The following is a 19,878-nucleotide window of genomic DNA, read 5'->3' as shown; positions in this document are numbered from 1 at the left end:
GTTCACACAGAACCCAGAAGAAAGTAGAAATTCTATTTCTACACTTTGAATGTTTTTACTATCTCCTTTGCCTGGAATGCACTCCCTCTTCACCTCTATTTCCTAGCTTTTCTGGCTTCCTTTGAGATTCAGTTTCAATCTTATCTTCTTTAGGAAGCCTTTCCTTTCTCTCTATTCATATAGGTGCTAATGTTCTCCCTCTGATAATATATATTATTCATTCTATATCTAACTTGCATGTATTTAGTTATTTTTATATTCTTTTCCCCATTAGGATGTGAGCTCCTTGAGAGAAGAGGCAGTATTTTTGCTCTTTGTATTCCTATAGCTAAGGACAGTGTTTTGTGTTGAGTAATAGTAAGTGTTTAATAAATGTTTATTAACAAACTGACTTGAATTTGTCTGAAAAAGACTGATGTGGGTAACTATAGACCTCATTAATCAACTTTTAGATTAATAAAAGATATACACACATATATAATGGGAGCTAGGGAAGGTGAGAGAGAATATATTCACAAATTTATCATGTTACTATATTATAGGAATAATGAGAAGAAAGCTGAATACATTGAGTTTGGAAAGGAAATCCAAGGAGTCTAAAAATTTGTTTTTTTTAAATAGCATTAAGCAAAAAGAATTGTAAAGGGATAAGACCACTGTTTAAAGATGAATGAGATAGAGAAGCAATGAGAGAAAAAGCTGAGCTGTTTATGTTTTGCTTCTTACTGTGCTGTTCAACAATATTGTCAATGACTCCAAAAAGGAAATGTGCAATGAGGTTCTGGGGCATGTGAAAGACCCAAAGGGGAATGACTTTTCCTTTGACATGGCGCATGGTTTTGGCATGGGGCTTCAACCACAGTAATTATTAATGTAGCAAAGAACAAAAATGGCTGGTATGGAGTTGATACTATAAATAAGGAAATACTAAGAGACACTTAGCTGTCTCTGATGGATTAAAATAATTTGGAAAAAAAACTACGAGGTAAGATTAGTGATCTACTTATTGAACAGCTATATTTGAAATATCATGGAAGGCAAGAAAGATACTGCAAAATTGGAGAAGGGAAATTGTTGACCCACTTTTCAAAAAGAATTCATAGAATTTATAATAGTTAAAGGAATTGTTGAGGATTGAAGAGGGTCCAAAAGCACAAAATAAAACTAAAGAACAGATAGAAGAAAAAATCAAATTAGATAAGGATGTAACAGAGGTTAGAGAGAAAATTTTTGAACAGTAGAACAAGATACAAAGGAAGGGAAAGGAACAAATCTGGTAGCAGTCTGTAACATACAAACCTTAAACTTATTAGGACATTATAACTTAAAAAAGCAAAGAACTTGAAAGATTAGATCCAAGCAACAGTGAATTGCAACATTTCTCAGCACAAGACAAAATTAACTGAACAGAAAGGAGTCTACTTTAGAAACAGAAAGTACAGAAGAAATACAAATAGCAAAACCAAAACCAGAACCATATGAGATGCAAATAGTAGAGGGTTCTAGAGAGTCTAAACAAACTGCAACTGAATTAATTGAAGCACATAAGCAAACAACAGAATGGTCCAATGGGGAGGAAAATTCAATAACAGAGAACATTCAAATTAGCGGACCTCCTGGAGGCAATGACACTGAAAGCAGGGATGATGTTACCAAAGAACATTCCAATGACATAATAGAAAAGTCAACCTTAAATCCTTATGTTAAAGAATTCCAACCAATAGCAACTGCACAGGAAAAAGCAAACAGACATTATCACACCATCCTTAAGTCTCCACTTGAGATGCTATACAGACATGCAATTTGGCAAGGAAGGATTTGTAAACCAGTTTGCATTGCAATGATAGGAGGAGATTGTCAATTAACAAAACATATACAATCTTTACAAACAAGAATAACAGAGTTGTATGAAATGGCTTTGATACAACAAAGAGTTCCCTTGAATTACAATTTGCATAACATCAAACCAGGAGACAAAGTATACATAAAATTTTTCAATAGAAAATTGGCTACGCACATAAAATGAACTGGACCACATGAAGTATTTCTTACTACCCCGACAGCTATAAAAATTGCAGGGAAAGACTCATGGTTCCACTGTTCCCACATAAAACAAGAAAAATTCAATATCACTGTAACAGAAGATAATTAGACAAAAGATAGTGCTGAGAAATAAAAACAAAAGCTGAAAAAATGATTAACATCAAAAAGTACACCACAAAGAAAGAATAGTACCACATAATGTTCAAGACAATGAGATACCAGCAGTCAAGCATATGATAGTGACAAGAATAAAAGTTTCCAGCCCAAAGGAAAAGATTTTAAAGCACCCGAGAGGAAAAGATTTCAAAGCATCCCAGAGGAAAAGCATCAAGAAAAGCTGCTAGAGAGAAGAAACAAAGAGAAAAAGCTCATATGGACAGCTAAGACGTAGAACTTTGTAAATTTTTTTACACAAGAAGAGGACAGATGGAAAACAGGACTTATATGTAAGACTGAGTGCAGTGAAAACATAAAACAAAATTAATTTCACATATATTAGGGAAATAGCATGCAATACTACATAACTTGGAAGAAAGCAGAGAGCCATCAGTTAACCTGAGAAGGGGAAATCTGAAGAAACTTAATGAGTATCTATTAAACACAACAATATTAAATACAAAACACAAAATCACAAACTGACATATATTGGGAAACCTTGTGTAAATAAATGAGGGTCTGAAATTGCATCTATGCAAAATGTAAACATGTTTATAGTTGCTTCCATAAGGTCTTAGGCAAATAGAAAGACCAACAGATATTTCTATTTGACTAACATCAGGATGTGGGAACAATGTATATTAGTGTATTATATGTAAATAATTCTGTAAATAATATATATACTATAATTAGATTAGTAACATAGTGATAGGGTCTGTAATTATGTAACATAGCATGTAAATATGTTGTACATAAGATTAGATTATAGATTACGTTAGGGACTCAGAGAATAGTTATAATAAGGAGGGAAAAGATTACGTGTAAGTTAAGCATAGCATAGACAGTTATACTTAGGAATAGACTTAAGCTGCATTTCCAGACAGTAAACTTTTAATTGTTTATTATAAAACTGATGCTGAAATTGTGTTTAATGGAAATATATATATATATATATATATATATAATAGTTTGCAAATAATTATAGATAAATAAAATGGGAAAATTTGTATTAGTTTAACTTAGCAAGAGTAAGTAGTATTAGCATTAAGATTCAAATTTCTTTATAATGGTTTTATTCAAACATTTATTGTACTGAATTTATTGTAAAACCCCAAAACTACCTTTACCCAAAACATTCCTTCAAAGAATTCCTTGGAATGGATAAGGTTAGCATAGAATAATGATAGAGTAATTGAGGGAAGTTTATCATTTTGGGGGTGTAGTTAGAAAGTCGATTTTGTAGCTTGGTAAGCAAATTAATATGTGACCTTGGGAAGGTCACAACAAAAAAAGGGGATGGTTGTGGGAAGGAAAACAGAATGAAGTTCTGGATTTTCTGCCACTGAGGTAGAGCAGACAGTAGTTGGAATGTTAGAGTGAAGATTGATGGACAAAGATTACAGTTGGTAGGGGGAGGGATGACTGGAAGAGAGACAGTTGCTCTTGAGGTCTCTCTTTCCTGGCCCTGGGACTCAAAGGAATGCTCTCTCCCAGTCCCTGGATAGGAGTATTTGTATTCCTGGATATTTCCCAACTATGTGCTCTACCTGGATACCTATGATTGTGCCATCTAACAAAAAGATTTAAGGGGAACAAATTGTAAGGACGGTCTTTAGGGGCATCAGCCCAAAGAGACAGGCCAACCAGCTCTTAAGGCCAGAACCTTTTCTTCCTCTTGCTGTCTAATGCTAAAGACTTTGAAATTAAGAAAGCTAGCATAGTTTAGCATAGACAGGAATAAAGAAACCCTCCACCAGCCTTTGAGGCCTGGCCTCAGCTAAAAAGCTGAGAGAGACTCAAACCCAATCTGGGGAAAAGTATAGGGAACCCCTCTTCCCTCTACCCTGATACCGTCCCTATCCAAACTTGTTATTAAATTCATCTTTATTTAAATAATCTGTAGTCAGATAAATGGAGGACTATCATTTCAGGGGGACATAGAGGGAGCAGAACCTAAGGACAGTCATTCAACCATAAATGGTCCTTATTGAACCCCTGCTACGTGACCTTGGTTCAGGGGAAGGGGGGAGGCTTGTTCCTCAGGAGGGTCCATGCCTACCTACCCTGGGGTATCTTCAACATCAATCAATAGAGAAGACGTCCCCTCAGGCTATCATAGTTGGCCCATATCTCAGGAACCCCATTTTCAAAAACAGCCTCTCAGCAGGGGGTATCTCTCTCCTTTTACCTCACCAGCATCCATATTTCCTGTATCCCTTCAACTCCTCCATTCTCTGTTACAAAACCTTCCTTATCCCCTGTACCTCTTCCATCCTCTACAATTCCTTTAACTATTACAAATGTAATCTGCAATATATAGGGCAATGAGCTCAACTTCAACTGGAAAAACTCTAAATCATATTTTAATGAGATAGTAAACATCAAGAAGATAATGCAATGATCACAAAAAGTCAGTATAGATTAAGCAAGAGCAGGTCACGTCAGATCTGATTTTTATTAATCAACAAGTACTTATGAAATTAGGAGAATATGATAGAGAAATCTGTCTAGATTTTAGCAGAAAAATGAAAATATTTCATACTATTCTTGTATAAAACAGAAACATGCAGGCTAGGTGTTAATAGTCAGATGAAATCTGAGCTTGTGGAATAGCCAAATTAAATGAATAATCATTACTTATTCAATGGTAAATAGTAAATAAATCATTAGTGGGAATTCTCATATTCTTGTACTTAACCTTATGCTATTTAATCTTTTTAGTAATGATTTCAACAAAGAAATCTGAAATGGGGGGTCTAGTGTATGTGTAGACCTCATTAGCCTGCTCATCAGTCTTTTTCTCCTATGGATGACACTGTGGAGATATATTTTTGGGAGAATAAAGCTCATGTTTAAGGGAAGTGCCTTGTTAGGTACTGAGGAGGGTGCATAGACATTCTTTAACTGATTCCAGTTGGCTAACCATGTTCTGCAGAGGAGCTTTTTTCTTTGGTTACATAGCTGGACTTGTTAGTTAGTGTCTTAAAAAAAAACCCAACAACCTACTAATCTTTAACTTCTCTTTTGCTGTATTTGCAAGTAGGATATAAGAAGAGAAAACTCCTTCATTCACAGAAGCTTTTGAAAGACTATGACTAAAGGAGAATAGCATCAGGACCTTCTTCCCTTATGAGGCTATATTGATCCTGAGAAATTAGCCTCTGTCCTTAGCATTTTTAAATATTCTTTTTTTAGGTGCAGGGAGTAGAATCTCTAATGGTTAGGATAGTGAATTGTAGTCATGTGGGAGTCAGAATTCAAGGAGAATACAGTTCAGCATCAGTGTCCCAAAGAGCAAGAAGTGACCTTTGGGAGTGATTTAGCATCCATGTTACAAATAAATGCTAAGCGTAGCAAACTTATAGATAACAGAAATCTGGGAAGAAGTCATTTTGGAAATCTAGGACACTAAGTTTGAATTTAATAAGATGGAATGTAATAGGGATAAGTGGAGTTGTGCTAAATATCACAAAGTTGACTTCACAAGTAGAAGATGGTTAAATAGCAGTTCATCTGAAGAGGAGCTCATGGTTTTAGTGGACCATGAGCTTAATGTGAGTCAGCAGTGACAGTGCTGCCAAAAAAAGAAGCCAATGAGATCTTTGGCAGCATGAAGAACCAAAGCTTCCAAAAACAGTGAGATGGTAGTGCTGTTTTAAGTTTGTCTTGATCATATTACATTTGTCCTACTGGGTTCAGTTCTGGGCAATACTATCAGTTAGGCTATTGATAGCCTAGAGAACGTCCAGAGTGGTGCCATCACATTAGTGAAGGGCACCCTTAATCTGGGCCATATAAAGATCACTATAGGAACTGAGCATTGAGCCTGGAGAAGAGAAATCTCTGGGGAGATATCAATGCTATCTTCTAATAGTTGAAGGACTGTCTTCTGGAACATTGGTGTCAAATTTGAATAAACACAGATCACTGAAGTCCAAATATTTACTTAGAGAACCACAAATTAACATTATGCATGCCATACTATAGGGCAGCTCAGCAGATATACTAGCTGTGTTAACCTGAGCAAATCTCTTAACCCTGTTTGCCTCAGTTTCCTCATCTATAAAATGAGCTGGAGAAGGAAAGGGTAAACCACTCCAATATCTTTGCTAAGAAAACTCCAAATGGGATCAGGGAGAGTTGGGCATGACTGAAAAGGCTGAATAACTACATGTTGGATTATGTTTTTATTGACTTTGTTAAATGTTTCCCAGGAATATTTTAATTTGTTTCTGCCACACTTGGGAGTTTTGATGGGCCACAGGCCTCAAGTTTGAGTCATTTTCTGTGGAAGATGGTTTTAATTTATTTTCTTGCACCTTAGAGGACAGAAAGAAGGATAATGGTAGGGTGGCAAAGAAACAAATTCAGGCTTGATGTCAGAGGAAGCTTTCTACCAATTAGAGCTATCTCAAACAGGAATGGTCTGACTCAGGAAATAGTGGGTTCTTCCTATTATTGGCTTTTAAGCAAAAGCTAGATGAACATTTCTCAGGTATGCAGGAATAGGATCCTTTCGAGATTTGGGTAAAATGACTTTCTTGGTACCTTGCCCTCTAAAATTTTTAATTCAGATTCTTTGTCTTTTGATTTTCAAGCTGGGAGGGAGGTACATGACCTGATATGCTCTTCCCAATTTATAGAGGAACAAATTGAAGTATGGAAAGAGTAACTTTTCCCATGTCATGCTGGTAATAGAAAACAAAGCTAATATTTAAATTCAGGTCTTTTACTCACCTCTAATTCTCTCTTGTGGTTCAGAAGACATTAAAGCAGGGCTTCTTAACCTTTGTGTGTGAATGCCATGGGGCCCTTTGAAAGACCTCCTCTCTGAATCATGTTTTTAAAGGCATAAATTAATGTACATTGAATTATAAAGGTAGTCCAATTCTATTGAAATACAGTTATCTTAGAGAAAATAAGAACACAGACCTTTTGAAATCTATTCATGAATCTTTTGAGGGATTGTACCCCAAGTCAAGAATACTTGAGCTACTTTTGGTGATGGCAAATGATTAGAAACCAAGGGGATGCTATTGAGTGAGGAATGGCTGAACAAGTTATGGTATACTACTGCAATGAGAAACTATTGTTCTGTAAGAAATAATGAAGAGGAAAGGTTCAGAAAAACCTAGGAAGACTTTTACGAACTGAAATAAAGTGAGCAGAACAATAGGACCATAGGACAATTTATATAGTAACAACAGTATGATAAGGATAACCAACTCTGATGATAAAATGACCCACCACAATTCCAAGGACTCATGATAAAACATAATATGCATCTCCAGATAGAGAGCTGATGGACTCTGGATACAGATTGAAGCATATTTTCTTCTAATTCTTCTCTTTTTTTTTTTTTAGCATGTTTAATGTTGGATTTTATTTTGCATGACTATAAATGTTTGTAATGGGGTCCATTTTTCTTGCCCTCTCAATGGGTGGTGGCAAGAGAGAATTTGTAACCAAAAAATAAAAAAAAACTTGAATGAAAAAACAGGTCAACAATGTAGACTCACAATTTAATATACAGCCTTCTTTCTTCTGTTCATCTTTTATATAGAATTGTTCATTTTTTGATGCTTAAGTTCATGACAATAAAAAAAAGAATTTTAGAAAGGAAAAGAACTATTGAATTAGATTGTGTAAGGTTAAGCTACACAGTTTAGACAGAAGAAAACAGGCCCTTCCCACAGAGTTACTGAGTGAGAGTGGCAAGTAGAAACAATTTCCCCCCTTCTTGCTAGCTTGATACTTTATATCTTTCCCCTGAATCAAAAGTTTGCCTTGAATTCTGGTTTTCCTCTTCTTTTTTCAACCGCTCTTAAACTACTGTGATTCCTGTTTTGCTCCCACTAGATTCTGCCTCCTGTCTCTCACCCAGTTAATGCCATCTGCCCTTTGCCTTGGTTTTGGCTTCTTTGGAAAGTGAGGAGTTAAAGGGCACCGAGGTTGTGTATCAATCACAGCCCATGATAGAGAAATAGAACAATAGCAAAATGGGTGTGTATGAGGGCTTTTGTGATTGTGTGATCAAGTTGTGTATGTAGGAGCATCTGTGTGGTTGTATATTCATACTATGTAAGAAGAGTATGAAGATGATGGGGTGTTTGAGAATACGAGTACAAAAGTGGGAACCTCCAAAGAAGTAGCCTTCTAAAGCAGTAATCCAAAGGGTTAGACATGGACTTCCCCACCTGGACCACTGCTTGTCAGGAAGTAAACATCCCCATGAAAAAGGGCCCAATCCTTCCTTTTACTCATGGTGATCTGTTCATCTGGACTAGAACTGTGATAAGTCAGGCTATTACCTACTCTCCATTTTTCCTTCAATAAAGGAAACAGAAAGGAAGAAAGCAAAAGCTATAGCTGAGCCTTTGAAAAGAAATATTTTAAAATCTCCAACAATTGCTATTGAAAATGGATTCTTGCTTTAAAAAAAAAACACAAAACAAAAACCAATCCACTTCTATTTGAGAGAGGGAAGGAAAAGAGAAATAAGACAAGAGAAAGAGAAAATATGTTCTCCCGAGGTGAGATTTTCTCTTCTAAATAGCAGCCCAGTAGGAAATTTTCTTACGAACTTAACTGAGTGCTGAAAATGAGAGATGACAGTGGGAACATTCACAGAACTGTATTGCAGTGAGGAAGGTAACAGAGATGCTACATTGTGCCTTTGCCACAGGGGGCCAGATTTTCTGCAAACATTTTTATTTCAAAGGGGTGATTGGACTTCTAGCCTCCAGTAGAAATCAAAAAGGAAATTGTTATGAAAAGATCAAAACACAGAATCTGAAAATAAAAGATGAGCTATGAGTTAATTCCTTTTCTATATTCAGCTTGACTTAACTTGCTGAGAAAGTTGAGCAAGAAAATGAAGTAGCAGTAAAGACCAAAGGTTAAGAGTCAGGGGACTTGTCTTCTTGTCTTGCCTCTGCCACTTACCAGCTGGTAACATCAAGGATGTTTTTTTTTGACTTGTCTAGGATTTGTTTATCTGGGAATCAGTGCTAGCATTTATATGGTGCTTTAAGGTATGCAAAGTGTTTTATGTAGATTATCTCAGAATCTCACAATAACCTGCAGGGGTAGGTGCTATCATTATCCCCATTGTACAAAGGAGAAACTGAGGCAGAGAGAGGATAAATGACTTGTGTGAGGTCTCACATTTATTTGGTGTTGCAGGTGATTGAAGTCAGGACTTCCTGACTCCAGGTCTGCCACTATCCACTATTCCAAGGAATGGAGGAAGTGGCTTCAAATCTTCTCTCTCACCATTACCATCTGGGTTAATTTAGATAATTCACTACCTCCCAGGGCCTCTGTTTTCCCAACTGCAAAATGAGGGGTTTAGTAGGTGTTCTCATAGGTCTCCTCCCTCTCTTGATCTGTGATCCTATAACAAGATGGTCTCCCAGTCCTCTGAGACCTGATTCTATGATTACATCAATCTTTAGTCCTTTATACTTTGTAAATATTCATGACTGTAACCAGATTATATTTTCAGTGGAGCTAACATATGCATCAACTAAAGGTGATAGATATAACCTGCTGAAATTAGGCGTTATTCATTCTCAGCTATTTATCTCAATTATTGTTTGTATCTGGGGCTTAGAATAAACAGACCCCTTAAAGCCCTTCTGGGGGAGAGTATGGCAAATAGAATGTCCAGGCAGTTACCTAAGGATAGGAAAGGTGAACTAGGTTACTGCTTTTAAGAATATCCTGACTATACTGAAAGGTTATTTTTGAAGACAAGAGAACTGAATGTTCTGAGTTCCCATTGTTGTCATGGAAACCTTTTTTTTTGATAGCTGAATAGGTTAGCAGGATTTTATGTTTCTCTGTTTGACAAACACCAGAGGAAGACATGATCTCAGCTTTGAATTACTAATCAGAAAAAATTCTCCCATTGAAAGTCACCCAGCATTTGATTAGCAACCATTAAAAAATGTTTTTCCTTTCTTTTTCTATACATAAAGCAACAGGCAAGTCCTGCTTCAAAAATCATCCTACTTTAGAAACAGACCCCAAATCACGACTCAAGCTGACCTTGTTGTACTTGGGAGTAATAGCATTTACAGCCCTTAAAGGCTCCTGCAGGTTAATTTCAGTTCCTGGGGAAATTGTCCTGATTTGTACAGATTTTCGATGGTTTCCTGGAGGGAAATTTACCTGCTAATAGGCAGGAATTATTGCTCTCCTTGGGAGCAACAATCTTCCCATACCTGTTTGTTAGGCATAGGTGAGCTTTAGGGAAAACACTCAAAGGCAGTACCAACAAGTCATAATCACCTGGCTAATTTGATGCCCTACATCCTGCCTTTTTTTTTTCTTTCTTGTCTGTATCCTAATCTTGGACATTGCTTAAAGAAGTCTCTGCTACTCTTAGATTTAGCTTAAATCAATATTTATCAATAAATTAGAAAGAGAATGCTTTCATTTTCTATTAAAGAAGATTTTTCAATTTGGGTAAAGACACTTCATTTTTCCAGGGTGACCAATGGGGTTAAACCATTCCCTAAAAGTATTGCTAGGTACTTTTTGGCAGGTCTTAGGCATTGGTAAAGAGGAAAGATGAAAAAAGAAGGAAAGAATGAAGAAGGAAATAGAAACAAAGGAAAAGAGGATTAAAAAAGGAAGGGAAAGAAAAGAAGAGAAAAGCAAGAGGAAAATATCGTGGAAAGTGTCTGTATTACCATTGACCCTATCAGGTACCATTCAGGGCCACAGATCATCTAGCCCTGTCCTAGAAAGTCTCTCTTGACAATTGGTCTGATAGTGGTGACTAGTTTATAGAATTCAATCTACAAGAATACCAATTCTCCTGATTTGATTATGCCCTTTCTGTTTTCTATAGATAAACATTATAATTGTTACCAACTGACAGTGACAAGGATGTGCCAGGAACTGGGCCAAATGCTTGAAATTATTATCTCATTTGGTACTCACAACAATCCCAAGATGTAGTTGCTATCAATATTCCCATTTTATTGATGAAGCAACTGAGGCAAACAGAGGTTGAATGACTTGTCTGGGGTCACCCAGGTAGTGACATGTCTATGGCCTTGAATTCAGATCTTCCTGATTCTAAGCCAGAAGCTCTATCTACTTCATCCACTAGATGTCCCAGCTTTTTGCTCTGAAACTTTCCTCTAGTTGTTTCACGTTTAATTTCTATCACTTCACTGTATGTTTCTGAAAATGGTGATATTTTGTATCCCCCAGATACTCCAGTACAGGGCATCGAATACATTTCTAGGTGAATGACAAACAATAAATGCTTCTTGAATGAATAATTGGTTGATGTGTAGAATCAAGGAGCCTGAATAAACATAGAATAAGTATAGTAAAAACCTGGCAGGGTCATTTGTTGGGAGCACATTAACTCAGAGCTTACTTTTGGGGTTGAATAATAATGAGACATCAAAAATGTGTGAAGGGCTAAACCTGGGGTTCTTAAGCTATGAACTTTAATTAAGTACATGTACACACACAATACATATATTTATAACATATCTTGCGTTAATCCTTTTCTGTGTTGTGTTTTTACTTTCAACGCCCCCAAATTGACTGATATCTCCAACTTTTCTCCTTATGAATAACCTGAGATAGCATTGATCTTTGCCTAGAGAGCCCCATGGCACTTGGCATCATAGATCAGACCCTCTATGCCCCTCTTACTAGCTAACCTTGAGTAAATTAAGGAATATCCTAGTACCGTATTCTTTCCCCCCTCAAGCAATCACTACATTCAAAGGTCCTAATGTGTATATTTGGAATTTAAGGTAGTAGATAACACTTTGAATCCCTACAAGCACCATATTGGAACTCTAGAAATGGATTTAACACCTTTAATGAACATGAAAGATGGCAATCTTCCTTGAAAAAAAATCTGGGAAACTATCTGAAGCTGCCACATAGCCTCCATCTGGGTAACTCACACCTTCACCTCAATCTGGACATGCATTTGGAGGCCTGATGCATTCCACTCCCATCTGTAAAGCCAACTGCAAATATTTTTTTTACTAAAGCTTTGAATACATAAATCTTGAGCATTTGATTCCCTAGATAGAGCTACCACAAAACCACTTATTTGGAGAGGTGTTTGGCACCAAATGAAGGAACTGAAATGAGGATGAGAAGCTTATCAAGACTTCTCATTTATAAGTTCTCCACATCCAGGGAGCCTTCATTCCTATTGCTGGAGCCAGTGACCACAATTTAGCTATCCAACTCATAGGATATGATGATAAAAGTGCTTTGGGAGCCACATGGCACCATATACACTAGAGCTATTACTACTCTTCTGCATACACACACACACACACACTATGCAGAAACATTGTAACCACATATTTTTGATTGTTAGTTTTTTAGATCTTATATTTTCCTTACATTTTTTGTTTTATTTATTCACATCAATTTTAAGAGGCATCAGGAGTTATCCTAATCACTGAAAATCTTTGGTAAATAAACTTCTTTTTCTACTTTCTCCAGGCTAGAAATCTCTCCTGCCTAACAGGAGGAACTATCTGGTTGACAATGATCTGAGAAGTTCTAGGTACAAGGGACAAAAAGAATGGTGATTTAAGCTATAGAGAAAAACTGTTTTTATAAAAGGTAGTTGATGAAGGGTTCTGGAACTGCTGAATTCTGCCGCTTCAATGATGGATGCCTACCACTGTCCGATCGATTGGGCTGTGATGATTGGTATTGATCATGTAAAGTGCTGAAAGGAAAGGTCTGGCCATGCTGCAGTCTACTTAGACTGTTGCATTTAGACATGACCTGAGAATAGATTTGTTTGACTCCAACAAAGGGAGCAGGCAGAAGACTCTAGAAGATAAATGCAATTTGCCACCATGAAAGAATTTCTAACTAGTTTATAAAACAGGATCTTCTCTGAGTGCCAAAAATACTGAACTAGCATAGTGTTTATATTCATTTTAGTTCTGTCATATGACTTTGTACAATTCATTTTATCCCTTTGGGTCTCATTTTCTTCATTCATTCAAAGATGTTAAAATCAAAAGTCCCTTGTAGCTATTGAAATCATCTGTCCTTAAGTGCCTCATAGCTTCCAATCATTTTCCCTCAATGCAACAAAATATAAAGAAGAGTATTAGATTTGTCATTGGAAGACATGGGTTCAAATGAATTCTGGCTCTGCTACTTACTGCTTGTGTGTTTCCGGGGCCCAGTTCCTTACCTATAAAATGAGTGTGCTAGATTAGGTGGCCAATAAAGTTCCTTACACTGCTAACTCTAAGATTTTATGATTTCTAATGGTTAATTCTCCAAATCAAGTGCATTGTAAGTTGAATGTAAGTTGAAATTTTCAACTTACTCAGAAAGCCCAGTAAATCATGCAGCCCATCCTTTATTAGCAGGATGCTGATTGTAGCTGAGGTAACCTACCTTGTTGCTTGAAGGTTCCAGTAATCGAGAATCAAGTGTGAGATTGGGCAAATTGGTGAGGCAGCTTTTTATCTGTATCCTAGTATTTGAGTAAAACTCCTGCCTCTAGTCTCTCTCCTAATCAATAGTTGGGAAGAGTAAAAATTAAATTTTCATTCAGTTGTTTCTAAAGGAAGCATTTTAGAACCATCTGTTGTGATACAGATGCTCAGCATTCTGTCTTGCATTGGATGAGCAATTTAATTTCATATATGATGCTGACCATAGAACAACCCCGCTTACTCCTGCCCATCATTCAACCCCACTCTATGGGGGAAGGAGCATTGGATTTTGGAGTTAGGAGACTTGAATTTGAACCTCGGTTTTAAGGCTTATGCACTAACTCCTGTTTCATCTTCTGGAGAACACTTGTGCGATTATCTTTCTCCCATCTGTTGTCAGGAAAACACTTTATAAAGTGTATAAAATGTTGTGAATTTGAACTATTATTATTTGATCAGCATCTCATTCTAAGCAGAAAGCCAAAGTGGTAAATGTGGTAGCCAGTTACATTTCCTTGCTTACCCATTGCCTGCCACTTTACCCCCTGCTCTTCCGTATGAGTTTCTATTCCATCTTCTATCTGCTGTATTCCCTCTGGCCCCTCAAGGTTCAGCTCAGGTTGTCAAGGTCTCTGTCAAGGTTTCCCTGATACCCTCTGCTTGTGGCTGGTTTCTCCACAAATCTCTTGTGGCATTTTTTACAGCCCTTCTAGAAAGACTACACTTGTTCATTGCCATGGAAGGAACTGAGGAAGTCTGAATGTAGAATGAAGCATACCGTTCTTCACTTTACTTCCTCCATGAATTTTTCTCTAGTGTTAGTGATATGTATCTTCTTTCACATGATGAGCATGGAAATTTATATTGGATGATAACACATGGACAATCTATATCCTATTACCTGCTGTCTCGGGGAGGGGGTGGGTGAGATGGAGGGAGAGAATATGGATTGCAAAATGTCAGGAAAAAAGATTATTAAAAATTGCTTTGACATTAGAAAAAGAAAGATTACATTCTAGCATGTATTATAATCATTTTCTTCCCTGCCTTTCTTCCCCACTAGATTGTGAGCTCCATGGAGACAGGGACCAAGTTATCTATTTTATTTTTCCTTTTTTGCATTTGTCTTAGTGCCTAACATAATGTTTTCTGAATTGAATTTTAAAATTAATTAAGGCATAGTGAAATGGCTCTATTTTTCTACTTTCCTGGTTTCTGGAATATCTAGCCCCTATTTCAATTCCAGTTTCTCTCCAAAAGACCAGTTTCTATCCAGAAGTTCCCATTTGTTATCCCTGAAGTGAAAGCTAATTAGCTTTTAGTGCTTTCTGAATGTATTATTGATATGGAGATAAGATAATTCTTTTGTAAAAACTTGTGAGATATATTTGGAGTAGAGGTTTACCAGCCATTTTTTTACTTGCCTAATATTCTTTCCCTCATTCAAGATACCATGAAGGCAAGAGTAAACACTACAATTTCTAAGAGCTGATTGACAGAGCATGTGATACTGGACAACATGAGGGTTCTCTTTGTATTTGGGAAAGGACTTCTCTGCCCCACTCAGCTCTATCTAATGGCAGTGAGTAAGCTTTGGAGATTATGTACTTTCTACCCCATGGACGTGATGAGAAGGTTTAAATGATACCTGGTATTGGAAAAACTCAGGCAAAATGTTATTGAAGAAATATTTTTAAAGTTTCTATATTTTTCCAGTTTCTTAAAAAAAGGAACTCCCCATTAGTGATACAAATTTGTATTTTTAAACAATGTTATCTCTTTTGCTACTCTTTAATATCAATGAGGTAATCATTTTTAATGAATTCACATTAATAAGCACCAGTACATTAGGTAAAGTACCGAATTACCAGTCCATTAACTATTGTACTACAGAAATTTCATAATGACATTTAGTCCCAAAACAAGAGCATGATTGCCTTTTCCTTATGTAGTGGAAAATTGCATCCTATGAAGTAAGCTTCAAAATGTATCCCTTTAATAGGGATTAAATCCCTGTAATCCCTTTAATAGGGATTAAAAATTCCCAACAGGTTGCCTTAATGGTCAGTCTTTGTATGTTCTATTTAATCACTTAATTTCACCCTTGATCAAAAGAGGAGAGTAAGGTGTCAATCTGTTCCTACATCAAGGAAGCAAGGGTAAAATTGAAGACATAGCAACCCCAAAGGAAGCCTGACTGTAGTGACTTATTGGAAGGCTATGGTTTATGTATAAGGGTAATGAAATGGACCTAGGGGACAAGAGAAGCCATATCTTAAGGAAGACCAAACTATAAAAACGAGGTAGAGGAGGTTTAATTTTAATGACTAACCTATAGGAGGATATTTAATCGGACAGGGAACCACATTTTCAAAGTCATCTGCCTTATCTGTCTATCCCAATACTTTATTATCCGACAGTCAAGTTCTTCCCTATATATAGATTCTTCTGCTTTAATTTAAGCCCATTTCCTCATGTTCAGTCAGTTCTCCATGGAAAAGAAAGAATCAATTGTCATTCTCCTCATAAACCTCTTAATGTGCTTAAAGATAGTAATCAAGTGATAGGAAGTCATCTATCTTTTCTCCTCACAGCCCACAAAGACAAGTAATGGGGTCTTTGGAGCTTAGAGAAGTAATAGCAGTAACCTTTTATTTCCCTTTTCATCAAAGATTGGGAGAAAGGCAAGAGGGAACATTTCTGTTGCTAGAAGAGAATTGGAAAATGAATTATAATATTGCATTGTAAGATTTAGAGCAGAAAGGGATCTAAGAGATCACCTAGTTCAACCTCTCTTCATGCAGATAAAGAGACTGAGGAACAAAGAATGAGAGACCCAGATTGCAACCCATCCCTACCTTATGGAAGGGGTCCATAGGTTTCATCAGATTGCCAAAGGTGTCCATGATGCAAACAAAGTTTAAGAATCCCTGCCTAGAAAAGGTCCCTCCCCTCCATAGGTGCAGTAGGTTGGGTTGATACCTCCTTTCCTTACCTTCACCTCCATGGAAGTATTTCTAGGAGGCTATCCATAAGAATCATAAGAGATGAAAAGATAGGGATGAGTCACAATCTGGGCCAGCCATTGAAGGAAATGTTAATGAGATTATAGTATTGTTCACATTAAGAAATGAAGTGGTAGGAAGTTATGCTAAAATGAGAATACTGGTTTGAACACTTCTAGGATTCTACACCAACAATATCAACAGACACATTCTTTATTCTTAAAGGAAAGGGGACAGTGCCATAGAATCTCCTTTTGCGAGCCACCAGATACAATAAGGAATTCTTATAGGTCAGTCTAGAAACCTTTATTAAATTATATAGTCTTATATAGATTATCTCTTCTATGCTAGGCACTGTGCTAGAAAGGGTCTTAGGAAGAGAATGCCAAAAGGTTAGAAATGCTTTCCAGTTCCTTTATTTGATCATTTGCAGAATGACTCTGAACATCATCCTCTCCAACCATTGTTCTGAAGTAGACACCCTCAAATTTAGTATTCATAAAGAAAAAGTAAAAACCTTGCTTATAATAGCCATCAGAAGAATTATAAATTTATGTTTCTGGTGTTTATATCAAGTGATATTTAATTTTTCAGTTTAACACACTGGAAAAAGGAAAGAACATGCTAAAAGTGAACCTGAAAAATTACTTATAAAGAATATGAGATTTTAATGGGTATGCTCAATTAACTTGGTGAGTATAAATTATACAGATTACAAAGTAACACATGTATCTCTAAACAATCTTAAACAAATAGTTATTTAAGGGGATCTAATAGTCAAATTAATAACTTTTAAATGGGACAACTTTATGAAATATTTACATTGGCTATGCTATTTAGCAAAGACTTTTTGGTTTATGAACATTCTTATAAGTAGAAAAAATGTTACAAAATAAGCTTATGAAACAGTAGAATATTGGTTCTGAGAACATGGATCAAGCATTAGAAGCCCAAAGAAGAATATGAATACCCCCAAATCTTCCCTTTGCCACAGAAATTCTAAAAAAGGCCATATTACATTTATTACACACACAACACTGCTAATATTAAAATGGGAGAATTTTGATAGGAGACAGCAAGTGAATCAACTTTACCTCTGCTTTCCTTAACCATCAAAACTATGAAGGATACATATATCAGGCCTTTTATCACCTACCCACCCAGATAAAATCTGGAAGTAGAGCCTAAACTATCTAAAAGAGTGAAAAAATGATCAGTTACAGCCTGGGGAAGAGCGACTAATGACCAGCAAGAAAGGAGTGACAATTTTACTTCTTATGGCTAGCAAACTTCCTCTTCTTCCTTCTTTTAGAATCTCTAATATTCGGCTAAAGAATATCTGAACCCAAACTACCTTCCTTGCTCTCCTACTCCTTCATCTCCATCCATTTTATATCTACCCATTTCCCTCTTCTTCCTTATATATCCTCTGGAATCCCATTTTATTGTAAGTTTTCCTTCATTCTAGATCTCTTCCTCTCTAAATCCTTCCATTTTCTCAGTCACAGAAATCTGATTCCTCCCAAAGAAGACATAGCATCCTTAGCATCCAATTTAATACAAGATGTACTTTCCTTCAGTGACTCCTGATATACTGTCCTGTTTATACTTTCTTAATCTCATAGAAATTTCTAGCCCCTATCCTTGACAAGATTATTCTTTTATTTTTCCATTGAGGTTCTTTACATCTTCTTATATTGCTCTATTAGTGAATTAAGAAATCATTTATTTGTATTGTATATGTACAAAGCACTATACGAGGTGCTGGGGATGAAAACACCAAAGAGTCTGATTTCAAGGAGCTCACATTCTAAAGGGGAGACAAAACATAATAGAAGGCTTCACTGGCAAGTGAGAGTAGAAGGATCCCATGGTCCTTAGGATGCAGTGGCTAAGCAGGGAATAATACATCTTATTTAATTGTTTCCTTCTTTGGTTGCTTCCTCTCGTAGCATCATAGTTCTTTCTGATTTTGACCTACTCGACAAAGTTGACCTATGCCAAGGACTTTGATGCTGAGGACTTTATTTTCTGGTTCTCTAGTAGTTGTGATTACTGAGGATCCAGAGGCTCCAGCTCCTATAGGAGCAGTGTTCAGACTGCATCTTTATGGGTGCTACTTCCTGGGATGATGGCTATGGAGGCTATATCTGAAGTAGGGTTCTGGTTTATCTTCTTACTGGGGTCAGTTAGTCAGGAGTTCACATTTCACATTGTTTTAATAGCAAAAGGTTCTCCAGAAAATTTGTTGTACATCTGTAGACTATAGCCAGAATTGGAGTATGGGCTGGCTCTTGGCCCCACCAAAGTCTGCATTCTGCAGACAGTGATTTGAAGTATAAAGGATTGGAAGAGAGTCAGAAATGTTTCTAGGACCTTTACCTACAGAGTGTTTCTTCCAGTTCTTAGGAAAGGCATTTGTGTCTTATAATCTTTTATTCTGATATTACACATTAAATTTTTTTTAAATTAAATCAATTTTAATGGCAAGTAACTGTTGTATTTTAAGAAAGAAAAACCTTAAAACTGTTTGATGAAATCAAATTTAAGCATAGTTCACAAGATGGTTCTGTCATCTACCATGCGATGCAAACAAGCAAGAGACATTTATTAAACACTTGCTATGTGCCAGGCATTGGGCTAAGTTCTAGGGATACAAATGTAAGCAAAAGGATAGTTGGTGCCCATAAGTTTACATTCTAATGGAAATGGGTAGTGGGGAAGACAACACACAAAGGGAGTTGAAAAGGTGTGTTTTAGAGAAGGTACTCACTCAGGGGCATCAGAACATCAGAAACAGAGCAGGGAGGGGAAGGATGATTGGCCTTTCCTCAAATGGGACAAGGGGTTGACCCAGTGGTGGGAAGTTTCAGAATGAGATGCCCTCGGTGCTGAGGCGAAGCAAATGATGTTGTATCACATTTAATCCTCTCCACTCATTAACACACCATCAGATATTGAACCATTTGACAATTCCAAGCAATATAATAGCTAGAATGTTCTTTTCTGGTCCTCAGTAGCAGTGGCTGTGCAGCACCTGCAGAAGCAGTTGCCAGGCTACATCTCCACAGGGGTTGTTCCCTGCGTGATGGCTGTGAGCGAGGGATGTTATCTACAAGTACCCAAGTTATTCCTTCTCCTCTTTCAATTAGTTCAAAGGCTCTGACTCACAGTTTGGTTCCCTGCCTCTTCCTCCCACCCACACCAAACCC

General features: G+C 36.8%; 1 protein-coding gene across 1 annotated transcript in view; it reads right to left on the bottom strand.

Annotated features, from left to right (window-relative positions):
* Window positions 1-19,878, bottom strand: part of GABRB1 (gamma-aminobutyric acid type A receptor subunit beta1) — a 474,038-nt gene that overhangs the window by 114,675 nt on the left and 339,485 nt on the right. The gene's annotated exons all lie outside the window — the stretch shown is intronic.

Source organism: Monodelphis domestica, chromosome 6 (genome assembly GCF_027887165.1).
Source record: "Monodelphis domestica isolate mMonDom1 chromosome 6, mMonDom1.pri, whole genome shotgun sequence".
Taxonomy (NCBI): domain Eukaryota; kingdom Metazoa; phylum Chordata; class Mammalia; order Didelphimorphia; family Didelphidae; genus Monodelphis; species Monodelphis domestica.
The sequence above is the reverse complement of the archived record's forward strand: the minus strand, read 5'-3'. Positions and strand labels throughout refer to the sequence as shown.